The following is an 8,700-nucleotide window of genomic DNA, read 5'->3' as shown; positions in this document are numbered from 1 at the left end:
AGTCCAGATTTGGAATGGACCTCTCCAGCCTCTTCCAAATCCTATTTCCAAACTCCCTCACTATGCATTTCCCAGAGAGAAGGTTGATTTTGGCAGCTGAAAAGTGCCCCAAGCTAAGGGTAGCATAGCAATCGATCAAAGTATATCTTGCATGTGCATATTGTGCCTTGTTACAATTAACAGTGAATTCTGGTTCAGCTAGACGTTACAAATTCCCTGAAGTGTAGCACAAGTGATTAAATGAACACTTCCCTTTGTATTTATGGCTGGTTAATTTTGCCTTGTAAATGTGAGCAGTAATCAATTAGGAAAAATGGGTTAAAATGGAAGAAGATGGTGCTCCCCTGGCCCTGTCTCTCCCCACCGAGGGCTTCTGCCCCTTGTCGAGAGCGCAGCTGCACGGCCAGCTTGGCGCTTGGCACAGCAAGGAATGGGAGGGACTGTGTGGTGGGCACGAGGGGCACTTTTAAAAGGAGTTTGCTGCCCATAGAGGAAATTCTTGGTGTATAATCACCAGAGCATAATCTGCTTTAGAAGATCCTTCCTCCAGGCTTTTTCCTTTCCTGCTGGTGAAGACAGCACGAAGGGGTGTTGGGGTTTGGTGGTTACGCTCTGGAGGAGAGAGCAGATACTTTAGCTGCAGGTCGGATCTCTTACAATCCTGAACAATAACTAGCAACTATCACATTCGCAAATGACCATCAATGTACTAACTCCTCTAATTTTGATTTTTTATTTTTTTTCTGCAAATACTCCTTTAAAGAAAACACCAGGATTTCTGCTAGATCATGACTGATGTTGTCTTTAACTGCAGCTGATAGCTTTGGGAAGTGGAAAAGGAAAATGGAAGTCATTCTAGCCAGTTTTCTCATGCCATCTTTTTTCTGTTACTAGAAATACTTGCACAACCCAAAAAGTTGTCTAATCCTGCTACTTCCTCATAACTGAATCATGACACAGGTCCTAAGTGGGCAAATGCAAGGGTATCAGCATAGAAGGTTAGCCAGTATGTAGCAAGAGCCAAATACAAGCCCGATATTGATACTAATAGTTGCACAGGGCTATAAGGCACCTCATGAACCTGCCTAGTACACCCTGCCTCTTAAGGACTGACTATAGCACCAGAAATAGCATCGTTCCTGTAGGTGCTTTATCTAGCCAGTTCTTAAAGGCTTTCAGTGAAGGAGGTTCAGTTCATTTCCTAAACAACCTATACCAGTATTTCATTGTCCCTACTGTTACAGTTCTTCCTAATGCCTCACCTGAATGCTCTTTGCTACAGTGTCTCCCATTTATCCTCCTGTCCCTCCCAGGTATGGAAAACTGACTCCTAACCACTGCTGTGGGATTTCTATCAGGCCTTCAGAAGTGGGCGAATATTGCCCACATGTTGGATTTGGATGTGCAAAACTATTTTAATAATGATGATGATGATGATGATGTAGAAACAGGACAGAATATTCATTATAACTGTATTCAGATATTGACCATAATGTATAATTTAAAATGTATGTCTCAAAGTAGATTCTGAAAGTGTGTCTGATGGGCACTTGGTCCTTTTGAAAAAACAGCCCTGAAATCTGTAATGTGCTTGAGTAATTCTGCTGCTATGACCAGGCCCACTACTGCAATAGGGCAAGTCATGCGAATAGAGTGAGTCAGGGTCTTAGCTGTGGGCAGAGCAGGAGTGGGGGTTGTATAAGGCTGAGTCCAACAGGCTACTTAATGTGCATGCTTAATTTTAAGTATCTGAGTTCAGTTCTTTTGGTAAAGTGAATAATAGACCTGAATGTGCTTTAAAGTTAATGGGAATGCGTAAGTGCTTTCTTGGATCACAGCCACAGCGCTCAGCAGGGCTAAATACAGATTTAAAAGTCTAAATTTAGGCCCCTGTGTTTTAAAACACTGACCAACATTCTTTTCAGAAATTTCTGTGGAAATTGCTGTAGATCTGAACTCAAGGCCAAACACCTCTCTCATGTAAGCGTACTTCTGCGTCTAAGAATAAAAGTCAATAAGAAACATTAAAGACTAGAACTGTAGTTCATTAAAATAAAATATTGTCATATATTTAATGGGTTTCAGATTAAGCTGTCTGATCTGGTACCTTTGATCGTACATTTAGGGCATAGATCAAAATCCACATTTTAATGTTAATTGCTTGTCAGATATACTAAAATAATTTTTGTCTCTAAAAGGGACTTCATAATTATATCTAATTGATGTAAAATGCAACCTCTTGCTAATAGCATACAGTTGTGATACTAATTTGAATGTAAATTATCTAAAAAGTTAATTTTTGAAAGAACAGTTATACTTGGCCCAGATTGCATAGTTTAACTAGCCCCTTTTTGCCATTCTCATTCCCTTTTCCCAGCCCTATTTTGTAATTTTCCCTTCCTTTTTCACCATAGGACAATTAGAGATCAGGAGGATGAAAGGAAGAAGAGAAGAAAGAAGAGAGACTCAAACAGGGAAACTTAGGAAGAAAAAAAAATACAGTCAATAAGGGGTTTAGAAATAGATGGAATCTTTATTTGTAATATTAAACACAACCCCCCCTGTATCATTTCCTTTCAAATAAATGTGGTTTTGCAAGTGTGTGCGCATGTGATACACTTATTGTGTTATCAGACCTCATTATTTATTGTTACGTATCAATTGTCAAAAAACAGTCCCCATTGTACTACATATTGAACAGTAGTAATGGCAAAATGGATCTGTCCCTGAAATGCATGTAAAATAAAGTCATGTTCCTGCAAGAAATTGCATATACACATGAAATTACAAGCTGATAGGCACTCTGGCAAGCAAACACTGGTAGTGGCAAAACCCAGCTGACCTTGGGCTGCTTGTCACTCTTCTCTGTACAGACCGATGTCAACAGAGCTACTGAATGGGGCAAGTGAGGGAAACAACTTGGTTCCATCAAAATGAGCCCGACTGATAATTAAATAATAGTTCTTTGTTACTCCAGCTGATTTCCACTAGGATGCATTGGGAAGTGCTGGCTGCTACCGGAGCAGAGGTATGCTTGCTTCCAGTGGAGGGGAGCTGGGGCGTGCAGGCAGCGATGAACAGTCCAACGGGTACAGTTCAATTCAGAACAGAAGATCTGATCTCTGCCCTCACTCAACACGATTTCAGAGGTCTGTGAAAAAATATCTAATGAACAGCTTTTCCCTGCTTCTTCCCAAAAGCATGGAAATGAAAGCAGTTGTGCCAGAGTTTGGTCTTGTGGAAAAGAGGGACAGAATTTCACCTGGAATTTGAGGGACAAAAACTGTCAAATGGTCTTTGAAGTGGTTTCTTTTTTTCCTTTGAGAAAGAAATGTGGCAAAATTTTAAGTTGGTTTAGGTTTCAACTTCCCCCCTATCTATTGTTTTAAAATACAGGCAGTAGATGAATGTTGGTTCCAAGAAGTATTTAAACTGATGCAACTTAGTAGTGACACCCTTGACAGAGCTGTGGTATACAGCATTCAGTATTTTTAGCTGCACAAAGTAATTTAATAATTTGTTTCGTTGGTGCTGTTTAGAGAAACAATGCCTCTGGGTCAGTAGTGCACAGATTCCTTGGATAGGCCTTGAAAGGGAAGAATTAGGGTGGTGTTAGCCAAGAAACTAAAACAGTGAGAGAATTTTGTGTACTGTTGGAAATAGTTTAAAGTGCAAAAGACTATATTTTTTGTTTGATGTGGAAAAAGTGACTGTACGTGTTCTGGGAGAAAACTCAAAATATTGTGTGCATTAATTTATATGTTGTTTCTCTTGAAGCATACCAGAAATCATCTGGGAGAAAACACTGATCCGTAAGTTGTTTCTTTCTCTCTCGCCTTTCAGCTAAGATAAATACATTTCACTTCATAATGAAGGTTTCTGGCTTAAACTCCCGGATAACGGTCAAAATGCTGCCAAGGTCAAAGAACTTATTTCTGTATCTATTTATTTAAAAAAGAAATAGAAGTGTAAGATTTAAGTAGATCACTTCCTGGACGTTGGTTTGACAACACAGATCCAGGTGATTTTCAATTTAGGAGGAAGCAGAAAGCAGCTGGTCTTGGGAGCATAATACAACACAGGAAATCTGCTTGGAAATTGAAATATCTGTATGAATTTTTCATAAAATCTATGGCAGTTCCTCCAACATCTGCAGGAATGTTCCATCAATGGATCAAGAAAATAAAAGGAAGTGGAACCAATGAGGTGAAGAAAGGTTGTGCAGGGAGTATAGATTTGTTAGAGCAGGCAAGGATGTGTTGGGCTTCTTGGCTTCGCTGCTGGTTCTACTACCATGACTTTGGCAGGTTACTTATCTCCGGTTCAGAAGACACCTCTCATGGTCATGGAAGCAGCCCTCTTAAAGTTAAGTACACATAGGAAAAATTAGGAGCTGGTGAGTTATAGATCAGATAGCTTCAGTTTGTGGAAATTATCAAGCAAACCATCTGTAAGCATTAGAAGACAGACAGACAGACAAGTAACAACCGACGTGGATTTGTGAAGAACAAATCCTGTTAAACCAATCCGATTTCCTTTTATAAGAAGGTAATAGGTGTTATACAAAGGAGAGAAGTATTAAAAAGTCATGTATCTTCATTTCAGTAAAACTTTTGGCAACATTTCTTAAGAATAAGCAAAGACAATGTCGTGCAGGTTTAAAATCCCACAGGGTCAGAAAAAGCAGGGCTGAGGAACATTTAGCAAAATGGGGCCACTATCAAAATGGAGAGATGTATTGAAAGATGTTCCTCAAGGGTCTATTCTATATCTGATACTACTTATAAAACATCTGAAGAACAGAACAGAGACTAAGGTTGTTACATTTGGAGAGGACACGAAGAACAGAGCAGCTAAAAGTGTGTTAGAGAACAGAATTAGAATTCAGAGGGATTTTGTCAAACTGGAGATTTTTTTTTTTTAACAAAAACACAAAAGATAGTATTCAATAGATGCAAGTGTAGTCTATTAGACACAGCATCATCGGTTTCCCCGGATACAGGAAGGGGAAAAGTAAACAGGATTACAGTTGCATAGAAAAACTGTAGAGTGAATCACAGGCTAAACACGAGTCACCACTGTTATGCTGTTGTAAAAAGGCCAGTGCCATACGACGGGGCGGGGGGGGGGGCGGGGAGGAACAGGAAAACTGCCTGCAAAATAGGCAAAGCAATTATTTTGGTCTGCTAACCCATGGTATGACTTCAGTTTTAGTTTTTCCTTTTTCAAAAATGTTTTTCACCTGGAGTATGCTTGGCTTGGGGCACTGCACTTCCAGAATGACAGAGTGACTGGGGAAGAGTGCAGTGGAGATCAAGCTTGATTACCAGTCTAGGAAACATTAAATATCAGGATACTAATGGGACTGTTTGGATTAATGAGAAAAAGAACATACAGAGGACAGAGCCTTTAAATATGTGAAAGACTGCTGCAGGGAGGAAGCAAAGAGTTCTCTGGGCCCAGCAAAGACAGACCTTTCACTAATGGACTGAAATTGCAGTAGGGGATATATTCAGAGTATACATTAGAAAAAAGACCTTTAGTGATAAGGGTAGGGAAACACTGGGAAAGATTGCCTGAGGAGATGGCAAAAGCACCATACTGGGAAGTCTTTAAGAACAAGATTGAAAAAACAGTTATGTTATAACAAAGGAGTAGTTGATCCTGTCTTGGGGCAAAGGAAAGGACAAGAAAGGGTGATTTCTTAAGGTCATTTTCAACCTTATGCTTCTTAGCTTTTTTCTGTTCCTTAGATTTCCCTGGTTATAATACTCACCTCACAAATTCAAACAGAAGTAGGGGGAGGTCTGGTTTGGACATCCACATGTCAAAAAAGTAAGGTGATAGCTGTAAGCTTGAAGGCGTTCAGAAAAGAGAACAGTTCTGGAAAGGCAATTATACAGTGCAGAATCAAAGTTAATCCATACAGTTTATCAAGAAAAGGTGAAGGAGTAAATCTGCTGTATTTTACAAACATCTTCAGAAGGAAGGTATTTCTGTTAACAAAAAGCAGGATTGCAGTGGACAGATGCTGCAGCTAGATGAATTTGCCTTTTCAAACAACATTTATATTTCTATCAGTTATTTTTTACATGTTAGGGTAGCATGGTACATGTTAGCCACTGAGAAATCTTCAAAAGTGCAGTGATGGATTCGTCATTTCTCCAAGTCTTTAAAACAAAATGAAGATGTCTTTCTAAGAAACAACTACAGAAAGATCTTGGTGTGGGAACGGCTAAAAGAAATTCTACAGCTTTCAATATTCAGGTTAGACAAGATGATCATAATAATCTCTCTTGGCTTTCAAATCTGTTTACCCAACTTTGTAGAGAGATGTAATGTTTACAGATCACTGTCAAATCTGCATAAATGGATTAGAAAAAGGCATGAATGAGCAATTACTCTTGTGACCTCTATGAGGTGTAATACTTACTATTTACCAGGTCATTATATTACAACTTGTCATTTCTTTCCTCAGTTTTAACAGCATAGATTAATCTCTTCAATGGCATCTGGAGTTCCACGGAGTAATATATTTATATTAGCAGCATAATATATGACAGCAAATATATACTATATTTTATGGTATATACATTTTAAGCTATAAATATGAGATAGAGAGAGATATATATTAACAGCACTAGTTTTCCTCCTTTTGTTCTAAAGAGATGTGTGGGGCGGTGTTTCTTTTCTCCTGTGGGTCAAACCTACAGCCAGTCACCATCAGCTTTGTTCTGGAGTCACTGAGTGGGTAGGTGATGGTTACCACATGGTCACCACACATCAGCTGGGAAAACCACCCACAGTAGATTCAAGAAAGTGCAGCACACGGGAAGTTCTTCACTGACAATATTATCCAGGGCCCCTGCAGATCATAAGAGTCCTGGATGCTGCTCTTGGCAGTAGGAGGATTTGCCTTTGTGGATGCCTGTGATGAACCTACGTACACCATTCATAAGGCTTGTGTCATTGCAGAGTTTAGCCTGGTTGTGCTGTTCTGACAGGTTCCCCAGGACCAAGATCTGGATAAAAACACTTCTGAGCTGCTGTCTAGAAACAGTAGGTTAAAACCTCTAAAAGGAGTTGGGGCTAGGTGACATTTTCAAAAGCAAAAGGCCTCGCAGCTTTTTCTCACTTCAGCTAACATGGGGGGGGTTGTCTCTTCTCAAGTTCAGGCTCCCTCTTCTTAATGATTCACTTCTTTAGGATATTTGCATTTACAACAGAGGTGAAGATGCAGCCAACTCCGCAACACAACTTCAGTCTGGCATTGAAGTTTGTCACTTGAACTAAACCTATATTCATGGTTGTTTATTACAAAATCTTCTGGGTAGACAGCTCCCTTTATGGGCCGCAGTTAAAGTCAATGGGCTTTCTGGGCACAGGTATCCACTCCCAGAGGGCATTGGGCAGGGCTGGGACCCAGGTATGGAGTGTGTCAGGGGGGGCCTTCTATATCAACCTTTCAAAGTAGTGGTTTTATTTGGCACATCCAATGACAGGCTTTTAATGAGCAAATGCAAACAAGCTGTCATGGAGGAAAAACGTATTTTGAAATGGGTGGCAAATAGTTACATTTTTTTTTTAATGTGATGCCAACTTTACTTTACTTGGAGAAGTGGAGAGCTCTCTTTCTGTGTTGGATATTAGCAGAAAACTGCAGAGTCACTACTAACAAGTTCGGAGGTAATTAAAGATAGGTACCGGACGCTCTGATTTTTCCCCAGAGAGATGCTGTGTAATGTTTTAGAGATCCCAGAGGAAAGAGTCAAAAAAGTGCTGTTTATTCATGTGATGAGATATTACAGCCTAATAATTTAACTTGGGCGGCTTTAACCTCTGGAAAAAAGTGAGAAAAATTACATTTTTTGGCCATCGTGCTTTTGACGGTGCTCAAGTTCTTTGAGGTTTTATGAAAGGTAATTTGTTTTCCCACTAACGTCCTGTTCTAGCTCTGGAATGGCAAAACCGAGCAACGGCTTCTTCCTTCCGTGTTTTTTGTCTTCTCCCCTCCGCCTGCTCGCGCCTGGGCCTTTCTCCGCTGTCCTTCCTTCTTCCACCCACGGCCACCAACACCCCCAGGCCCTCCCCTCACACCACGGCACCCCCGGGCCTTCCCCTCACTCCCCTCACACCACGGCACCCAGCACCCCCGGGCCTTCCCCTCACACACCACAGCAGTGGCCCCCCACCCACCGCCGCCGGATGATTTTCTGCCTGCAGGGCCCTTAATACAGCGCTGGGGGAGGGGTTTATTATCATTTATCATTGTTGTTGCCGCCATTGCTACCACGATTTGATTTTTCCCCTCGCTCCACTCCCGCGAGGGGAACAGCCCCCGCTGCCCCCCCCATCACCACCCGCTCAAGGGAGGGCGAGCGCGCGCGCGGGGCGGTGCCTATAAGGGGGCGGGGACTCGGGAGCGCGGCTCTTCCCCCCCCCCCCCCTCGATCGCTCCGCGCTCCATCGATTTTCTCGGGCGGCGGCTGGAGGCGCCTGTGCCCGCCGGACGCGGAGGCGCTGCTGGGAGCGGAGTTGCCCCAGGTGCCGGATACGAACGCGGTGGCGGCGGCGGCGGCCGGTGAGTGACAGTCCGGGGCCTCCCGCCCCGCTCTTCCTCCGCCGGGCTCTGCGGAGCCGGCTCTCAGCGGGGCAGCTCCGGCTCCTTCCCCCCCCACCCCCCCCGGGGCGGAGGCCGTT

The 8,700-nt window shown here is 42.3% G+C and overlaps 1 protein-coding gene across 1 annotated transcript in view; it reads left to right on the top strand.

Annotated features, from left to right (window-relative positions):
• The first annotated feature begins 8,507 nt into the window (after positions 1 to 8,507).
• Positions 8,508 to 8,700, top strand: part of EXOC2 (exocyst complex component 2) — a 135,240-nt gene continuing 135,047 nt past the window's right edge. The window contains exon 1 of the mRNA XM_010573290.1: positions 8,508 to 8,581. The gene's annotated coding sequence lies outside the window, so the exon portion shown is untranslated. The remainder of the gene's footprint in view (positions 8,582 to 8,700) is intronic.

This window comes from Haliaeetus leucocephalus, unplaced genomic scaffold (genome assembly GCF_000737465.1).
Source record: "Haliaeetus leucocephalus isolate CR32 unplaced genomic scaffold, Haliaeetus_leucocephalus-4.0 Scaffold373, whole genome shotgun sequence".
NCBI lineage: Eukaryota > Metazoa > Chordata > Aves > Accipitriformes > Accipitridae > Haliaeetus > Haliaeetus leucocephalus.
The sequence above is the reverse complement of the archived record's forward strand: the minus strand, read 5'-3'. Positions and strand labels throughout refer to the sequence as shown.